This window comes from Podarcis pityusensis (assembly GCF_964106645.2).
Source record: "Podarcis pityusensis genome assembly, chromosome: 7".
Taxonomy (NCBI): domain Eukaryota; kingdom Metazoa; phylum Chordata; class Lepidosauria; order Squamata; family Lacertidae; genus Podarcis; species Podarcis pityusensis.
The window spans coordinates 11,058,999-11,079,946 of NC_138031.1; the positions used below are offsets into that span (position 1 = coordinate 11,058,999).

The window sequence follows — 20,948 nt, forward strand, 5'->3', positions numbered from 1 at the left end:
AACTGCTGACTTGCAGAACAGATCCTCTTCTCTAGGTGGTTTTCAAGGAGGTAGAAAATATAGCAAGAAAGCGGCGACTGAACACCCGCAAACCAAGCCCTGGCCTTCCAGAAGTCACTGTGTGGCTGAGGAAAAACTATAAAGATATTAACAACTGCCTCTGTCTCCATCCCCTTATGCCTTAATCTGGGAATGACTGGCTGTGTTCACGGAATCATTTTACCTGCTTTCTCGGTAGCTCTGCCAAATTTTAATCACAGCGTGGGAACAAGGTTGTCTACGGTTTCACTCATACGGTTTCACTCATCAGCCAGTGTGGTGTAGTGGTTAAGAGCGATAGACTTGTAATCTGGTGAACTGGGTTCGATTCCCCGCTCCTCCACATGCAGCTGCTGGGTGACCTTGGGCTAGTCACACTTCTTTGAAGTCTCTCAGTCCCACTCACCTCATAGAGTGTTTGTTGTGGGGGAGGAAGGGAAAGGAGAATGTTAGCCGTTTTGAGACTACTTTGGGTAGTGATAAAGTGGGATATCAAATCCAAACTCATAAGGCAACCACCTGGTTGCAATTCGCTTGTCCTGTACATGCCTACTCAGAAGTAAGCCCCACTGAGTTCAGCAGGATTTGCTTTGGAGTATCGCCGTATAGGAGTGCGCTGTTCAGTGTCAGCGGATCACCTGGGTGTTAGTCAATGAACTGAGTCATTAATTGAATAAATTTCCTCAAAGTTGCAAACCAAATGGAAAACAACCCCTCCCACACAGACACACTAGACATGTGTCCTAGCAGGAAACATTTGAGAAAATTCACATTCCTGCTTGAGAGTTAAAGGGGGGGGAGGTGCCCCTTTAAGGTGATGTGTACTGGCTGCAGATCTTATAAATACCTCAGTTGATTATTATTTTTAAATTGCAAATGTAGATGCAGAAAAGGAGGAAAACAAGTGAGAAGAACTGGAGCGGCAGTAGGTCAAGCACGAAGCTTGTTTCTAAATGACAGATGCCGCCTCTCCCAATAGTTTCTGAAAGGTTGCCATTTTCTACGAAAGGTGTTATTTTCTGTCTTCCCGTCTGCCGCTTGAATGCAATGAGTTAATTTTGCAGAAATTACACATTCTTGGCATTTATTCCTCCACTCATTTGTGCTCTGCACAGTTCTGTACCCTCTGATGATACTGTGCATACTATACTGTAGCTGTGCTAATGGTGTGCGCAGTCATTTGAGTGAAGAAGGAGCAGGATTTGTGTCCCTCTGGGCTTGTGTTCCCACCGCAAAACACTCTCACCCCATTGCATTTCCTTATGCAAAGGGCCAGATATCTGTTCGTCCTTGAACTATTCTTACTATCGATTTTTAAATTTATATCTCGCCCCTTTCTCCCAAGGATCCCAGGGTGGCAAAGAGAGAGACAATATAAGACACTATACTCCACCGGGAGCCAGTGCAACTGGTAAAGCACTGGGTGAATATGCTCCCATGGCAGGGACCCCATGAGGAGCCTCGCTGCAGCATTCTGCACCCACCAGGAGGAGGGAGGGAGGAGGCGCTGCCGCCGTGTGAGGAAGAGGGAAAGAACATGCATGCTGGTGATCCATGTGGCGATTTCCGGACCGTCCATGGGCCAGATCCAGAAGGCAATTGGGCCTGATCCAGCCCCCGGCCCTTAGTTTGCTGACCCATGGTGTAGAGAGCACAGACCTAAATGGATACATGGGTCTGACTCAGTAAAAGGCACCTTCCTATGTCCTTGTGTTCGCCTCCATTCCTAGCAATGTTATTCCGCTCTCGCTTCGCTGCTCCCCCCTGCCACCTGCACAGTATTTCAGATTCTTGCATGCCTGTCCTTCTTTGAAAATGAATTTTCGCACTTGGCTAGAGTTCCCTTGAAAAAGTCCCGTCCCCCGCTATTTCATTTTCTTATTGGCTGCTTGTGTAAGGCATCTTATCTGACAAGTTGCTAGCCAGCTGACTGCACGTAGCAGAGATAACGTCTAGCCTATTACTAAAGTCCGACAGAGCCTATTTGCTTGTAAACACAAAGGGAAAGGCGAACGGCCGTTTGCCCCGATTCAGCGTGAAAGAGCAAGTTTTCGCGGGGGAAGATCCAGAGCTAATAAAAAAAGGTCGCTCGGACACAGAAGTTTAAAGTGTGGACTGTGCCTGGAAAGAGCAGGGGAAAATATAAGGGTGAGTAAGTTAGGTCCATTCATTTCAGTGAGTCTACTCTGAGTAAAACTTAGTTGAATGCCATTGTATCATTCTAGATGCTCCTTCCAGCAACTAGCAGGGGCATGGATCTGGGCAGAGGCAGATTTAGGGGAGTGTGATCAATTTCTGACCAGATTTAGGGGAGCGTGACCAGTTTGGGCATGGAGCAACTATGATATAGAACAGAAGGCAAAAGGCGGAGGTCGCAGAATTTTGGTATTGCTGAAATTTGAGACCTCCAGGTCTGCCGCTGTTCTGGGACATGAATACCTGAATGGCTTGCTTCAGGATGAGAACAGAAATTGTATGTCGGTGACGCGGCGGCAGCAGAAGGCCCCATTAGCTAAAGTGGTACCTCAGGTTAAGAACAAGTTCAGGTTAAGAACGGACCTCTGGAACGAATTAAGTTCTTAACCCGAGGTACCACTGTAATAGTAATTTGCCTACAGCTTTCCTGTCAGGCATGCTTCAGGCCAAAGTTACCGAGTCAGCTAAGTAAATTACTGCTGCTTATGTCTAACTTGGAACTGCTGAATTAGGGCATGCAGAACCAAGAGGTATTCGTTTCTTGCTGCAACATCATCACATCTCTCTGGGGCTAGGCCCAGGCAATTTTTGGTACAGAGGCCCGCAGGGATCATTCCCACCTGGCTCTGTGCATAAATGGAGCTGACGATTTGGTAGGGGGAATTTTCGTACCTGAGTGAAATACTTAGCCAGGCCTCTGGGGCATGTGGCCTCATCGCAGGAGTGCTGAGCGGTGAAACTGAACAGACGCCCTTGTGTCTCTGTTGGCCAGAGTATGCCAGATTGCAATACTTTCTTCCCTTGATCTGTAAAAAACAAAACACCCCATAATGCTATTATCATGGGTGTGTTTCACAAGGAGCCATTTTTACCTTCAGGGAGTCTAATATATAAGCGCAGCATTTCACAAACAGGGCTTGGAGCAGGTATCGCTGCTGATCATACCTCCATTTCCATAGTGTGATTCTCACAAGGCAGGAGAGGGAAGGCTTCAAGCTTGCGGGATCTAATTTGCATTTTACTATAACTCTGAGATGTACCAGCTAGAGCCCAGCTGTGCAGAAGACAAAGGCCTAGACCCTCTATGTGCCCCTATTTTCCAGGGACAGTCCCAGACTTACAGAAGCCGTCTTGGGTTCTGCCTCCATGGAGGCGCAGGTCAATTCTGTGTCCAGGGCAGCTGTTTACCAGCTCCACCTGGTACGCGGGCTGAGACCCTATCTGCCCACAGACTGTCTTACCAGAGTGGTGCATGCTCTGGTTATCTCCCGCTTGGACTACTGCAATGCGTTCTATGTGGGGCTACCTTTGAAGGTGACCCGGAAACTACAACTAATACAGAATGCGGCAGCTAGACTGGTGACTGGGAGCGGCCACATAACACCAGTCTTGAAAGACCTACATTGGCTCCCAGTACATTTCCGAGTGTTGGTGCTGACCTTTAAAGCCCTAAACGGCCTCGGCCCAGTATACCTGAAGGAGCATCTCCACCCCCATCGTTCTACCCGGACATTGAGGTCCAGCGCTGAGGACCTTCTGGCAGTTCCCTCACTATGAGAAGTCAAGTTACAGGGAACTGGGCAGAGGGCCTTGTTGCTATTGGCGCCCGTCCTGTGGAACTCCCTCCCATCAGATGTCAAAGAGAACAACAACTACCAGACTTTTAGAAGACATCTGAAGGCAGCCCTGTTTAGGGAATCTCTTAATGTTTGATGCATTACGGTATTTTAATATTTTGTTGCAAGCTGCCCAGAGTGGCTGGGGAAGCCCAGCCAGATGGGTGGGGTATAAATAATAAATTATTATTATTATTATTATTATTATTATTATTATTATTTAATAAATATAATTTGATCCCAGAATGTCCTGCTTTTCCTTAGGACATACCTATTTTCACTGGAGAAATGTTGGAGGGTCTGGAGTTATGTGACCTCCGAGCCAAGGAGATAAGATACAACCTTTAGAAGACATCTGAAGGCAGCCCTGTATCAGGAAGTTGTTTAATACTTAATGTTTAATTATGTTTTTATATATGTTGGAAACCTCCAGGGCTTTTTTTGAGCTAACCAGAACATAGTTCCGGCACGTCTTAGTTGGGCGCCATTGCCATTATAAGAGAACAAGTGTTCACGGTGAATTTCCCGAACCCCACCACCAAATTGTGGGAGCTGTAGTTTGTTTAGAGTTGTCAGAGTTGTTAACACACCTGCCAACATTTCTCAGATGAAAATAGGGACATTCTATTCTACACCAGGAAGCTTCAGAAACATTTGATGATCTCCTTCTACTGGTCAACAATAGAAAGTGTCCTTTCCTACTGCATCACAGTGTGGTACGCTGGTTTGACATCAACTGATAGGAAGTGCCTACAGAGGGTGGTGAATACAGCACAAGATATTATGGGCTGTCCCATGAATCCACTGGATGAAATAGCGAAAGAACGTTGCCTCAGGAGAGTGAGGAAAATTCTCAGGGATTATTCACACCTTGGCCGGCACTTTCTTGATCTCCTGCCCTCAGGCAGAAGATATAGAAGCACGATTAGTCGCACCAACAGGGTAAAGAACAGCTTCTATCCGTGGGCTGTTAGGCTGCTGAACGAAAAGATAACAGGGCAACTGAATTTTGGGTTTGGTGGGTGTGCGTCAGTAAACGAGGGGAATTAAGACTAGGAGAGCTGAGTGGGGGGTGCTCGTGTAATCTCACTGTATACAAGTTGTACAAGTGACAATAAAGTATTTCAATTTCAATTTCTGATCTGTCACCTTGAGCCAATTACAACCTCTCAGCCTACCTCACAGGATTGTTGTAAAGGGAAAATGTATGAGGGAAGAGAACATGTACAACATCTTCAAGAGGAGAGACAGGGAGAGGAAGGGCCTGCTTTCCTGCAGCTGCCCAAGAGAGGAGGTTGGCAGTGGCCATGGAGAGGCAACAAGAAGCTCCCTTGCAGTCGCAACCACCTTCATTGTTGTTACTCAGGACAAACGCCTGGTCAACCTCCTCCCAGAGCTTGGCGCTGGCGCCTCTAGCAGGGGAAATTGGGATATTCCTGGATCAAATCAAAGAAGCTGGGATGACTTCTGTAATTCCAAGTCCGTCCAGGGAAAATTGGGACACTTTGAGGGTATGTCTTAAGAGCTCTTCTTTCCCCACCTCATAGAGCTACAAGACTCAGAATGGTTTAATAACCTCTTCACAGGGAACTCTGGTTCCATAGCTGAGTGGGGATTTGAACCTGGACCTCCCTGGTCCTGGTTGGGCACTATAACCACTATACCGGACAGCCCTCATCACCTCTAGTGGCTCTCAGCTCTTGTGGTATGTGCTGGTGTGACCCTGGACAATTCCTCATTGTTCATCTGAATGCACGCTCCAGAATTGCCTGCAATACAGAGAAGTTCTACTGCAGTGGAATCATTGTAGAAAAGCTTCCTTGACAGTAGAAAGTTTGTAAACCTCTGATCTGAAGCAATAGATTTAGAAATATCGTCATGGCTATCACATACAAATGTGACTCTCCATGGGTGATATTCTTACGCCGTTTAATGCTTTGCAGTGTCCACACAAATTATGTCATTTCTACTCTTTCTGAAGGAAGCTCAGCGAGATCGTTCAGCTTTTTTTATTATGATTAACGTCAAAGTCAATATTAGGTTGTGTCAACAAACATCACGTGGCTCTAATCGTGAAGCCTGAAAAAGCAAGGACCAGATCCCAGAAGCCTGAATGCTGTTCTGCAGCAGAACATTAGCTTTGATCTAACAGAATGTCAGACTCTGTTTCTCGGCTGTGAGTGAATGTACTCAGAGTTTAAAGGGGGGGGGGGGAATCCTGTAATTGCTGAGTTAGCGGAACATAGCTGGAAATGGGTTGATGGTTGTATTAAGTTCACATTGAATATGAGTACAGATTTCCCCACCAAGTTCTAGGGTAACTTTCTCCTAAACAATACACATGTGCTCATAATTTTTCAGTTTTTAATAAAGGTTTTTCATAGTTAACAAGGGTTAATTGGCACCAAATTATGTCAATTGTACCAATTAGTTGATTTCCAATGAGGGGGGTTGTGTGGTCCATATATATATATATATATATATATATACATACCTCGGGTTAAGAACTTAATTCATTCTGGAGGTCCGTTCTTAACCTGAAACTGTTCTTGACCTGAAGCACCACTTTAGCTAGTAGGGCCTCCTGCTGCTGCCTCACCGCCAGAGCACGATTTCTGTTCTCATCCAGAAGCAAAGTTCTTAACCCGAAGTACTATTTCTGGGTTAGCGGAGTCTGTAACCTGAAGCGTCTGTAACCTAAATCGTATGTAACCCGAGGTACCACTGTATATAGAGTTCTTGAATCACTGTCCAGTAGCACCTTATACTTGAATCGTATGTAACCCGAGGTACCACTGTATATAGAATTCTTGAATCACTGTCCAGTAGCACCTTATATATAAGCACCTTAATCAATGTCCAGTAGCACCTTATAGACCAACTAAGTTTGTTCTGGTATAAGCTTTTGTGTGCATGCACACTTCTTCAGATACACAAAAGTTTATACCAGAACAAACTTAGTTGGTCTATAAGGTGCTACTGGACATTTATTTTTATTTTTTTCATTTTTATTTTGACTGCGTCAGATCAACATGGCTACCTACCTGAATCTAGAATCCAAGGATTAAGGAACAGGATGAAGAGGAGAGGCAAACCATCATTGAAGGAAATGGCTATAGCAATCTCTGCATTCCATAACCAGCCAAACATCCTACTGAATAAGAATGTCACCTATACATGGGGAAACAGCAGAACTGGGGAAATGGGAGGAGCCTTCTTCCCCAAGCTTCCACCCGAAGCTTTTCTTTCTCCCCACTTCTGGCGTAGACCTACTTTGATGAGAAATCAGAAGAGTATACTGTTGCATTCAAAATCATTCAGCAATTGAAGTAGCTCAACACAACCGATGCTTCAAGTGGTTCCCACAAATTCAGCTGGAAATGCAGCTTACACTGGCTTCTCCAGTCTTGCTAGTATTCAACCCCTTATGACAAGCATCTTTCGTACTTAGTAGAGCAGCCTTCTGCTGCTATGAAGAAGAAGAAGAAGAAGAAGAAGAAGAAGAAGAAGAAGAAGAAGAAGAAAAAGAAGAAGAGGAGGAGGAGTTTGGATTTGATATCCCGCCTTTCACTCCCTTTAAGGAGTCTCAAAGCGGCTAACATTCTCCTTTCCCTTCCTCCCCCACAACAAACACTCTGTGAGGTGAGAGGGGCTGAGGGACTTCAGAGAAGTGTGACTGGCCCAAGGTCACCCAGCAGCTGCATGTGGAGGAGCGGGGAAGCGAACCCGGTTCACCAGGTTACGAGACTACCGCTCTTACCCACTACACCACACTGGTGCAGTGTGACCTGCTGCAAATGAGATGCATAGCCAGACAGCTTTTTCTGGCAGTGTTCCTGAGCAATGGGCAAAAGGCTGCTCTTCCAGCTGAATTTTGGGGAAATCACTTGAAGCATCCCTTGTGCTGAGCTATTTCAATTGATTTTGTTTGATTTGCTCATTGCAAACAGCCGAAGGTCTGTGAATTTTGATAATAATAAATCTGATTTGGAATGGGGGTTGAATAATTTCGATTGCAACTGCACACACACACACACACACACACACACAGCCTTGCCACTGTAAAAGGACATGATTAGGTTTGAGAAAACACAGGAGAATCCATATCCAAGTTCTGTTGCAAAATGTTTTTAATTCAATTTTTAGTCATTAAGTCTGACAAGATGAATTCCAGCTGTGTAGCTATTGAATAAGCATCTTGGAGAGATGGATTGAGAGACGTTCAAGCCCATGCATCATGGAGTGACAGATTTTCCCTCCAAGTTGCAGTCCATGGATGAAGGGGCAAATTGCCTTTAATGTACTGTGCACACAAGTACAATATTTCACCTTGACGTAAACTCTGCTTTATGTCATTGGGGGCCATGCCGTTGCATTGGACAAAGGGGAAAGATGCAGTTGCCCCAAGTTTGGCATGGCTTGGTCCTTGATGAAGGACAATGGACCCAAGTGGGTTATTGGACTACTTACTCTTTGTGAACAGCCACTTACACATCTGCACCAGCCATGTCTACTTGCAGTGAGAGAGGGGATTTTGCTTGGAAGTCAGGCTGACTTGGTTCAGCGTACTCCCAAGTGTGCTTAGGATTTAGCCTTCGATTGCTTATCCCAGCCTGAATGTGGAGGGCACTGCAGAAGGAGAGCTTAGTTACCGCTGAATAACTCAGTTGGTTAGATTGCTGTGCTGATAACATCAAGGTTGCAGGTTCAATCTGTGGGAATGTTCAGGGATGCAGGAGAGGATATATTGTCTGGTAATACCCTTTCCAACTTGTGTTAACAAGTTCACAATTTAGCAGAGTAACATTCCCCTTTTAAACTTGCAGCGGATGTGTTTGCTCAGGCTTGCTAAAGCCTCTATAATAACTGTTCTGGTATTTTCCCTTTATTCCCTCATAAAAGATAAGACACGACACAGTCTTCTATAAAAGTATAAAAAGGTTTACTCACACATCATTCTGTTCACAATAGGATCCCAGAAGGCAGACTTAGCTTAGAAAAGTAACATATACCTGGAAACTATCTCATAAGAAGACAGTCCCTTTGTCCTCTCTTGGCTGGAAGCCAAGAGGGCATCTTTGGCTAAGCAGATGTTGCTTCTTCGGTGCATGTAGTCAAAGAGAGGGAGAGTGCTGCCCTGTCCTGTGCTTTTGTCATTACCTGCACAGGTGAGGCCACACCCACCTCTAATCACATGCAGAGGAAGTCTGTCCCAGCCCAGAAGGAAACAGGAAGTTTACCTGCTGGCTGGACATTCCTCCCCATGTGTAAACATGTTCACTCTAGGAATGTTGTACTTGACTGCTCTTGTGTTTCACATCCCACACAATCCCCATTCAGGACAGCTGCATACTCCTGCATTGCAGGGAATTGGACCAGGGGCGTAGGAAAGGGGGCAGTGGGGCGGACTACCCCGGGTGCCCTCACTGAGGGGGGTGACATTCAGTGTGCTACCTACTCGTGACTCCCAAGCCTACCCCGAGCTGTTGGGGTAAGGGGGGAGCTGCACCGCATTGCCGGCAGCATTCCCCCCTTCCCCCTTCGTTTTGACAGCTTGGGGGAGGCTTGGGAGTCGCGGGCAGGTGGCGTGCTGAATGTCCGCCATGGGCAGCTCGCTTTGCCCCCATGGGTGACTTGCTCTGCCCCCATGGGCAGCTGCAGGGCGCGCGCGCCACTCCAGGTACCTGAGCGGCTATCCCACACCTGGGAGGGCACCCTCTGCACCATGCCTCCCTTGGGAGCGTGCCCGCCCTGGACAGCGTGGGCATATGCTCTGCTGCTGGGTTGCACTAGACGATCCTCAGGGTCCCTTTCAACTCTATGATTTATTTTAAATTTTTTTATTATAAAATTTATTAGTAATTTCTGCAGAACATCAACACGAAAAATATCGAAAAATAACAATACACAAAGTACACACCCTGAAAGAATCCTGCGAACTATAGTATGCCTATCACAGAGCTGTAATTTCCAGTTAAGAAATTACTGCTACCTGGATTCTTGGTATGTGTGTGTGTGTTTTAAATGTTCTTTAAACACCTGATGTGTATGCAGCTGAAAGCTCTCATCCCATTGCCACCTGTATTCATTTGCCTTTGTCTGCAGGGAACTCGAGATGGGGGAGAAATCCGATTCCGTTTGCATTGTAAGGCAAATTACCTAATTTGCACTTCCGGAAACAATACAGCAAGGGTGAGGAACCATTTGGATCCCTTCCAGTCGGGATTCAGGCCTCATCATGGGACTGAAACTGCCTTGGTCGCACTGGTTGATGATCTCTGGCGGGCTAGGGACAAAGGTGAGAGCTGTTTCCTAGTTCTGCTGGATCTCTCCGCGGCGTTTGATACCATCGACCATAACATCCTTCTGGACCGTCTTGAGGGGCTGGGAGCTGGGGGCACTGTCATACAGTGGTTCCGCTCCTTTCTCCTGGGCCGTGTTCAGTGGTGGTGGGGGATGAGTGTTCAGACCGCTGGGCCCTCACTTGTGGGGTGCCTCAGGGTTCTGTCCTCTCCCCCATGCTTTTCAACATCTACATGAAGCCGCTGGGAGAGATCATAAGGGGATTTGGGCTGGGTGTTCATCAGTATGCGGATGATACCCAGCTCTACCTCTCTTTCAAATCAGAACCAGTGAAGGCAGTGAAGGTCCTGTGTGAGTGCCTGGAGGCGGTTGGAGGTTGGATGGCGGCTAACAGATTGAGGTTGAATCCTGACAAGAAAGAAGTACTGTTTTTGGGGGACAGGAGGTGGACAGGTGTGGAGGATTCCCTGGTCCTGAATGGGGTAACTGTGCCCCTGAAGGACCAGGTGCGCAGCCTGGGAGTCATTTTGGACTCACAGCTGTCCATGAAGGCACAGGTCAAATCTGTGTCCAGGGCAGCTGTTTACCAGCTCCATCTGGTACGCAGGCTGAGACCCTATCTGCCTGCGGACTGCCTCGCCAGAGTGGTGCATGCTCTGGTTATCTCCCGCTTGGATTACTGCAATGCACTCTATGTGGGGCTACCTTTGAAGGTGACCCGGAAACCACAACTAATCCAGAACGCGGCAGCTAGACTGGTGACTGGGAGCGGCCGCAGAGACCACATAACACCGGTCTTGAAAGACCTACATTGGCTCTCAGTACGTTTCCGAGCACAATTCAAAGTATTGGTGCTGACCTTTAAAGCCCTAAATGGCCTTGGTCCAGTATATCTGAAGGAGCGTCTCCACCCCCATCGTTCTACCCGGACACTGAGGTCCAGCACCGAGGGCCTTCTGGCGGTTCCCTCACTGCGAGAAGCCAAGTTACAGGGAACCAGGCAGAGGGCCTTCTCGGTAGTGGCGCCTTCCCTGTGGAACACCCTCCCACCAGATGTCAAAGAGAACAACAACTACCAGGCTTTTAGAAGACATCTGAAGGCAGCCCTGTTTCAGGAAGCTTTTAATGTTTGATGTATTATAGTATTTTAATATTCTTTTGGAAGCCGCCCAGAGTGGCTGGGGAGGCCCAGCCAGATGGGCGGGGTATAAATAATAAATTATTATTATTATTATTCGCCCAGATCTTTATCGGTCCCACTCCACAGGCCAACTCTGATAGTTAGGTGGGGCAACCCATCTGTTGCCCTCATGATGTCATTATGGCATCACATGATTGACAGGTGGCGTATCCCACCCACGTGTCAAAATCCTTTTTCGTGGTGTTCCGGAAATTGGGAAACACAGTGCAAGGGGCAGTGCCAGGCCTATTCTTTGCAAGCTGGTTCATGCTGCTCCCTTGAACCTCCAGTTTCAAAGAAACAGCACAAAGCCCTTTGCAAGCCACCCTGGGCTTCTCCCTTCAACTTTCTGTTCTGGAGGTTACAGGGAGCAGCAAAAAGCAGTTTGCGTTGGGGCTGCTTCACAGAGCAGTGCTGGGAGTGAGAAGTCGTTTCAACTGAATGAAAACTGCTTTCCCCTCTTTGAGCAAGGCACATTCCTGCAGCCCATCAGGTTATCTGCTGTAGGGAGAATGTCTTGTTCCACCAGAAGATGACTAGGAAGCCCATATTTGCCCCACACCTGATGTCATGTATGAGTTCAGGTGTAGGGTGTGTCTTCCTCAAAACAGCCTCATAACCTGCAAGTTCCCCACCACTGCAATGCACAGACAAAAATGCAGCCACTCTCCTCAATTTGCACTTCTCTGAATTTTGCAAAGTAGTTCTCCAGACAAGTAATACGTTCAGAATGCATATGCTAGGTAAAGTGTGAATGAACTTCCATGGGGCCTTTTAGAAGAAAAATGGAATTTGCAGACTGATGTGGAAAACTGGGGATCTGAATTGAAGAGTGGGAAAAACGAGAAACCAAAATTGACAGATTCTCCCATTCCTTCGGGGAACCTTCTTGTCAGAGCAAACAAAGAGCAGCTGAAACCTCTAATCAAGTATAATGTGCCTTTATGCGATAAAATTTATAGGGTTAATGTGGCTGGATAAATGTAGATTTGCTTTTCTCATTCTACCCTCCCTACATTAATTTCAGGCATTATTCTTACTAGATTGAGAGGGAAAGTAGCCTATCGAATGAGACAGAAAGAGTGATCTTTCTAACTTTTCTTGTTCAACAGCAAATGCAGAGAAACTTGTCCTTTTAGTAGCCATTTGTAACATATGGTGGAACAAGACTCCTATTTTTATGTAGCTTCTGGACAATGGTGATAAATCACTGCCTTTCATTTGCATTCGTTCCTGCCCCCCTTGTTCATCCTGCAAGCTCTGGGTGGCACAAAGTGCTTTAAATAATGCATTCTTTGCACCCACCCATTGGAGAGCACAGGCTTACTCATACTTTGACATCAGCGCTAAAATGCTTCACTGCCTCAGCAAGCCTGAAACTGTGGAGGCTCCTCAGTTGCTTAAAACCCCCCACTAATTTAGTGGTTATCATACAGAAAGGAGAAAGTGCCAGGTTTGAGTTGTTAGGTATTTGAGGGCTCCTCCAAATGACCTGTTTATCGTGTATCCATCTTCATTTGCTTACACGGAGGTTAGACTGTGGCTCAATAGATCATTTGTTTGCAGGAAGGTTATATGGCAATGAGTAGGGACGTGGGTGGCTCTGTGGTCTAAACCACTGAGCCTCTTGGGCTTGCCGATCAGAAGGTCGGCGGTTTGAATCCCGCGATGGGGTGAGCTCCCGTTGTTCAGTATCAGCTCCTGCCAACCTAGCAGTTTGAAAGCATGTCAAAGTGCAAGTAGATAAATAGGTACCGCTCCGGCGGAAGGATAAATGGTGTTTCCATGCGCTGCTCTGGTTTTGCCTGAGTGGCTTAGTCATGCTGGCCACATGACCTGGAAAAACTGTCTGCGGACAAACGTCGGCTCCCTCGGCCAGTAAAGCAAGATGAGCGCTGCAACCCCAGAGTCGTTCGCGACTGGACTTAACTGTCAGGGGTCCTTTACCTTTACCTTTTATGCCTCCTGAATTACTTGCATGGTGTTTATATGCCTTCCCATGGATTATTTTTTCCTCCCCTACTTTTGAGTGCATTTCCATTCTCTTTCCTAAGTGCCAAAATTCTGGTGGGGTTTTTGTTTTAAAGCAGATTGGTTTATTTTGTTTATAAAATTTGTCCGTTGCTTTATCTGGCCAAAGGCAACCCAAAGTGTCTTACAACCAAGCAACCGAAACAAACTACACCCCACCCTGAGACATTAAATCCGGGGGGGGGGGGGGCGAAATACATTAAAAGCATCCCGCCCATTTCTAAAAGGGTGCAGATACTTAAAGACCAAAGTACTGGTTATAGAAGAAAGTCTTTCCTGGTGACTAGAGATATGTAATGAAGGTGTCAGGAGAGTTTCCTTGGGGAAAGCATTCCACAAGTGGGGAACCAGTACAAAAATGGTCTGTTATCATGTTGACACCCACTTCACATGAAGAAGGGCCTCAGATTTTGATCTCAGGGTGCAGGTCAGCTTATGTTTAGCATTCTCTCATTCCCTCTGTTTCCTACTTGTGAGGGCAACTGGGGTGTGATGGCCTGGGACTCAGGCTCAGACTCGGAACCAGAGGAGTCGCAGTCCGCCCCTGATCCTCTGCCTCGGGCGGCATCTGAATCGAGTCTGGGGCCTGATTCTGAAGAGCCCCAGTCTGCACAGGTTCCCCTGCAACAAGCACCAGCTGAGCTGAGTCAGGGGCCTGAGCCTACCCTGGCTCCAGATGCGGGGATTACCTCGTTGCCTTCAGCTGGGCCATCACTTACAGCTGCTCCACTACCGGCTTGGTCAGGGGAGGCTGAGGTGGCTCCTGGGTCTAGTGGCCCCTGGGTCTAGTAACCCACCGACGGCTCCCGAACTGCAGAGACTGAGGTCTGAGAGAAGGAGAGACCTGAGTACTTGCAGGAGGAGTGCTTGCCTTTGGGCGAGGCAGGGAGGTGAGTCACCGGGGGATCAGGACCGCCCGTTACCCCAACAAAGATAAAAGGCTGCTGGACCCTGCGCCAGTTGTCTTCAGTTGTCTTTTAAAAGTAAAATAGTTGTTTATTTCCTTGACATCTGCTTGGAGGGCGTTCCACAGGGCAGGCGCCACTGCCGAGAAGTCCCTCTGCCTGGTTCCCTGTAACCTCACTTCTCGTAGTGAGGGAACCTCCAGAAGGCCCTCAGCGCTGGACCTCAGTGTCCGGACTGGATGATGGGAGTGTATACAGGACCAAGGCCGTTTAGGGCTTTAAAGGTCAGCACCAACACTTTGAATTGTGCTCGGAAACGTACTGGGAGCCAATGAAGATCTTTCAGCACCGGTGTTATATGGTCTCAGTGGCCACTCCCAGTCACCAGTCTAGCTGCCGCATTCTGGATTAATTGCAGTTTCCGAGTCACCTTCAAAGGTAGCCCCACGTAGAGTGCATTCCAGTAGTCCAAGCGGGAGATAACTAGACTACTGCATATTGTTGAACCCGATATGAGGCAGCTCCTAGACTGGGGAACTAGATGAGCCTTGGATCTAAACCAGCAAGGAAGTACTTATGCGTGGGACTTGCCAACCTTCTGAGTCAGATCCTGTGTGTCAAACTTGCATTTTGTCACTCGAACATGAGGCAGGCATGTGTTCGGCATTTCTCCATTCCCTCCCTTTCCTGCAACAGCAAGAAGGAGGGAAGTGACATGCAATGTCTCCCAGAGGCCCTCCCCACCGGAAATGACTATCAGTGCCAGCCTATCTGCATGCAATACATGAGATACCTTCAGTGTGATGTTTCTCTGTTGCTAATCTGCTAAATAAGAAACAGCAAATGTGCGAAGTGTCCCATTGCACCTTTGGGACTAACAGATTTATAAGCCACAGTCTGCTTCGTCAGAAGCATTTGCATATTTTGATTAGAAATGCGAGAACTATTCAGTGCGAAGACACGCCACGCGGCTCGGTTGTGAATATACAGACACACGGACACACACACACAGGGTTTCGCATCATGCAAATGAAGTCTCCTGTGTTTGGGGGTTCTGCCTCTGAAAAGCATCGAGGAAATGAAGCTGCGTAGATGTTGAGCCAATCCCATGAGCAACATCTCTATTAATAAGACCTGTTTTGAATTCTGTTCCGTCTCTGCTATTGCTGCAGCCTCCAGTGGGGTTTCGAGCCCCATCAGGGAGAAGGAAAATACCCCTGATGGCATTTCTAGGGAAGGGCAGTTGCTTTGTGGTACAGAACATGAAGTTCAATTCCTGGCATCTCCAGGTAGGCTGTGGAAATTCGTCTCTTGAAATAAATGAATAAATAAATGAAACCCAGAAATAGTACCTCGGGTTAAGAACTTTTCTTCAGGATGAGAACAGAAATCGCACAGCGGCGGCAGTGGGAGGCCCCATTAGCTAAAGTGGTACCTCAGGTTAAGAACAGTTTCAGGTTAAGAACGGACCTCCAGAACGAATTAAGTTCTTATCCCAAGATACCACTGTATACAAAGAACACAAAAACAGGCAATCAATTAATTAAAATACAACTTAAAATTAGTTCAGAGCAAATTAAAATATGGACAGATGGCAGTCCACGGGTAAAATTGCGAGTGCTCTGGCCCATGGGGTCACGAAGAGTTGGACATGACTAAACGACAACAATATTCTCCAGGGCCAACTGTTACCAGTGGTCTTGTCTTAGCAGGGATCCATAGCTATACTGCTTCTGGATGAGGACTCATGATATGTGATTGCAGATAAGCATGCATGCATTCACCACTTTGGTCCGGCTGTCTTTGGCAAAAAACCCTACATATCTGCTTTTTCAGGCAAATTCTCCTATTCTTGTAATGCCAGTCTGTGCAACGGTAGAAATAGCAGCTCAAGAAGGATAGCCTTGCCTGCTTTCTCTCCCTAGTCATCTGCATGCCTGGAGAGTAGTTATTTGACCAGTCTCTATTAAGCAGATTAGACTAACGCTTTAAAGTAATTATCTGAAGATTTCAACACTGCGGTTTGCTCTGTGATTGGATGATCATGCGCTGTATCTTTATTGAATGAAGTCCCATTATTTGATTCCTGCTATTACTAATATTATCACTATTGTTACTATTTTTATTAATCAATCCAAGTTTTGCAAACCCAAGCAAATGATTTTACACATTTCATTTCTTTTATGAATCGCTTTCCACGAAACATCCTGAAGCGATTCAACAACAACAAAAAACCCAACACCACAATTCTGTTCAAATCCAATACAGGGACTATTGCTGACTGAGACAAATGTCTCCACTTAAAAGCTTTGCTGGAAAAGGAAGGTCTTTAAAATATGTGCTTGTCTGATATATAATGGAAGGAAGGTCCAAAAGGCAGGCACTGCCACACTGAGAGGGCAAAAGTCCAATGCTGGGATGACAAGTCAATAATCACAACAGGGTGGGAAAAGAAAGGATTTATTCGGCCTGCAGTAGCAAGGTACGGGTAGGGTTGCCATATTTCGAAGAGCAAAAAGGAGGACACATTTTCTGTCATACTTTTAACTAGGATCGCTATGACGATTCTCATTTTTAAAAAGAGGATGTGTCCTTTGCCAAGTTAATAGTCGACATTTAAAGAATGAGAGATAAATGGTGAAACTTCAGGCATTTCTTTTTTCCAACCCCCTGCCCCCGCTACATTATAATGCAAGATAAAGGTAAAGGGACTCCTGACAATTAGGTCCAGTTGTGGACGACTCTGGGGTTGCGGCGCTCATCTCACTCTACTGGCCGAGGGAGCCGGCGTACAGCTTCCCGGTCATGTGGCCAGCATGACTAAGCTGCTTCTGGCGAACCAGAGCAGTGCACAGAAATGCCGTTTACCTTCCTGCTGGAGGGGTACCTATTTATCTACTTGCACTTTGATTTGCTTTTGAACTGCTAGGTTGGCAGGAGCAGGGACCGAGCAATGGGAGCTCACCCTGTCGCAGGGATTCGAACCGCCGACCTTCTGATCGGCAAGCCCTAGGCTCAGTGGTGTAACCCTTATAATGTAAGATATAAAGGTAAAGGGACCCCTGACCATTAGGTCCAGTCGTGACCGACTCTGGGGTTGCGGCGCACATCTCGCTTTATTAGCAGAGGGAGCCGGCGTACAGCTTCCGGGTCATGTGGCCGACATGACTAAGCCGCTTCTGGCGAACCAGAACAGCGCATGGAAACGCCGTTTACCTTCCCGCTGGAGTGGTACCTATTTATCTACTTGCACTTTGACATGCTTTCGAACTGCTAGGTTGGCAGGAGCAGGGACCGAGCAATGGGAGCTCACCCCGTTGCAGGGATTCGAACCGCCGACCTTCTGATCGGCATGCCCTAGGCTCTGTGGTTTAACCCACAGCTCCATCCGTGTCTTTATAATGCAAGATAGATTCATGCATTTTATGGTAAGCATTGCCCTTCACTTTCCCAAAATGCATCTTTCCACTCTAAAGTGTTCTGTCTCTTTGCTGCGAAATACCAGAGGTAAGCTTGCATTTCGAAGTTATATTGGAAAGGTCCTTTGCTGTGCTTGGCTGCGATTCAAAGCCTGGAGGTGGACAATGGGCTGTGTATTTTCTCAAAATTGAAGGCAGTGTGGGGAAAAAAAGCATTGCTGGCACACGGTGTGTTGTGAATGCTTATCTCACCATCATTTCTGCTGACAACATTTGTGGAATTTTCTCCCCATGGATCTTCAGAAACGCATGAGAACCTTTTGACTGGAAAGGGACAAAGAAACGAGTGGAAAATGTTGGCTTTTTCAGATCACGTTATGGGTTGCATTAGGGTACCATGATAAGCTTTGATTTATTATAAGGAGATGAACCTAACCTCTACCCAGACTCATAAGCTTCCTCCTCCCTTCCCTGCCTTCAGTGTGGTTGTGCGGAGTTTGAAAGCTTCGCTTCTAATTTCAGTTTAGCATTGCGTCTATCCCTTAAACTCTGGTAGTCTTGACTATGGTTTGTTTCATAAGTCATAGTTAAAGCTAACCACAGTTCGATGGATTTTTAAAGCATGACAAACCATGGTTAATTGAAAAAGGGGAGTGAAAGCTTCTACTCTTTACAGGATAATAATAATAATAATAATAATAATAATAATAATAATAATAATTTATTTATACCTCACCCATCTGGCTGGGTTTCCCCAGCCACTCTGGGTGGCTCCCAAGAGAATATTAAAAACACGCTAAAACATCAAACATTAAAAACTTCCCTAAACAGGGCTGCCTTCAGATGTCTTCTAAAACTCACCTTTGGTGGACATGCCCAAGGATTAAGACATTCTGGGAGATGATTTATAATGAAATGAAAAAGGTATTTAAATATACCTTTCTGAAGAAACCAGAGGCTTTCTCCTGGGCATGGTCGGCCAATTGAATCATAGAATCATAGAATCATAGAATCATAGAGTTGGAAGAGACCACAAGGGCCATCGAGTCCAACCCCCTGCCAAGCAGGAAACACCATCAGAGCACTCCTGACATATGGTTGTCAAGCCTCTGCTTAAAGACCTCCAAAGAAGGAGACTCCACCACACTCCTTGGCAGCAAATTCCACTGTCGAACAGCTCTTACTGTCAGGAAGTTCTTCCTAATGTTTAGGTGGAATCTTCTTTCTTGTAGTTTGGATCCATTGCTCCGTGTCCGCTTCTCTGGAGCAGCAGAAAACAACCTTTCTCCCTCCTCTATGTGACATTCTTTTATATATTTGAACATGGCTATCATATCACCCCTTAACCTCCTCTTCTCCAGGCTAAACATGCCCAGCTCTCTTAGCCGTTCCTCATAAGGCATCGTTTCCAGGCCTTTGACCATTTTGGTTGCCCTCCTCTGGACACGTTCCAGTTTGTCAGTGTCCTTCTTGAACTGTGGTGCCCAGAACTGGACACAGTACTCCAGGTGAGGTCTGACCAGAGCAGAATACAGTGGCACTATTACTTCCCTTGATCTAGATGCTATACTCCTATTGATGCAGCCCAGAATTGCATTGGCTTTTTTAGCTGCCGCGTCACACTGTTGGCTCATGTCAAGTTTGTGGTCAACCAAGACTCCTAGATCCTTTTCACATGTACTGCTCTCAAGCCAGGTGTCCCCCATCTTGTATTTGTGCCTCTCATTTTTTTTGCCCAAGTGCAATACTTTACATTTCTCCCTGTTAAAATTCATCTTGTTTGTTTTGGCCCAGTTCTCTAATCTGTCAAGGTCGTTTTGAAGTGTGATCCTGTCCTCTGGGGTGTTGGCCACCCCTCCCAATTTGGTGTCATCTGCAAATTTGATCAGGATGCCCTTGAGTCCATCATCCAAGTCGTTGATAAAGATGTTGAATAAGACCGGGCCCAAGACAGAACCCTGTGGCACCCCACTAGTCACTCTTCTCCAGGATGAAGAGGAACCATTGATGAGCACCCTTTGGGTTCGGTCAGTCAGCCAGTTACAAATCCACTGAGTGGTAGCATAGTCAAGACCACATTTTTCCAGCTTCTTTACAAGAATATCATGAGGCACCTTGTCAAATGCCTTGCTGAAATCAAGGTAGGCTACATCCACTGCGTTCCCTTCATCTACCAGGCTTGTAATTCTGTCAAAAAACGAGATCAGGTTAGTCTGACATGACTTATTTTTCAGAAATCCATGCTGACTATTGGTGATCACAGCATTCCTTTCTAGGTGCTCACAGACTGTTTGCTTAATGATCTGCTCCAGAATCTTTCCTGGTATTGATGTCAGACTGACTGGGCGGTAATTATTTGGGTCCTTTCTTTTCCCCTTTTTGAAAATAGGGACAACATTTGCCCTCCTCCAGTCTGCCAAAGAAGGATAGAACTTTTTTTATGTATGCAACAACAGCAGCAAGACTACTCATCGCGAAATATTGGAAGACACAAGATTTACCCACCCGGGAAGAATGGCAGGTGAAGTTGATGGACTATATGGAACTGGCGGAAATGACTGGCAGAATTCGAGACCAGAATTCGAGACCAGGGAGAAGAGTCGGTGGAAGAAGACTGGAAAAAGTTTAAAGACTATTTACAGAAATACTGTAAAATTAATGAATGTTAGAAAAATGTTGGAATGAAGTTATATGGCTTTAGTAGAAACGTTATAAGGAATTAAGTATAAATAGGTTAATAGAGTATTAAAGGAAAAAATAAGGTTAGAATGAGTTAAGACAATTATAGGATAGAAAACAGAGGAAGATGGAAAGGAATTGCTGAAACAGTTAACAGAAGTGGAATACAAAAAGGGAGGTGTGAGGAGGTCGTGGAAATAAGTGAATGAAAGATGGGATAATGAAATTGTTTGATTTATTTTATTGTTTTTGTTTTGTTTTGTTAGTTTAATGTATTGTATTTTTTTTTAGTGTTTAAATTGTTGGAAAAGTAATAAATATTATTTAAAAAAATAAAAAAATTAAACTCAGATAGTTGTTTATTTCCTTGGCATCTGATGGGAGGGTGTTTCACAGGGCAGGTGCCACTACCGAGAAGGCCCTCTGCCTGGTTCCCAGTTCCCTGTAGCTTCACTTCTTGCAGTGAGGGAACGGCCAGAAGGCTAGGAAGAGCCAGGAAAGGACTAGGTGTTAATCAGTGCTATTTTTTCTAGAAAAAGAGGTTCTGGAACTCACCATGAACACCTCCCTCTTTCTCTTA

General features: G+C 46.1%; 1 protein-coding gene across 1 annotated transcript in view; it reads left to right on the forward strand.

The window, feature by feature from the left end:
• KCNQ3 (potassium voltage-gated channel subfamily Q member 3) overlaps positions 1 to 20,948 on the forward strand; it is a 175,632-nt gene that overhangs the window by 75,905 nt on the left and 78,779 nt on the right. The window lies entirely within an intron of this gene.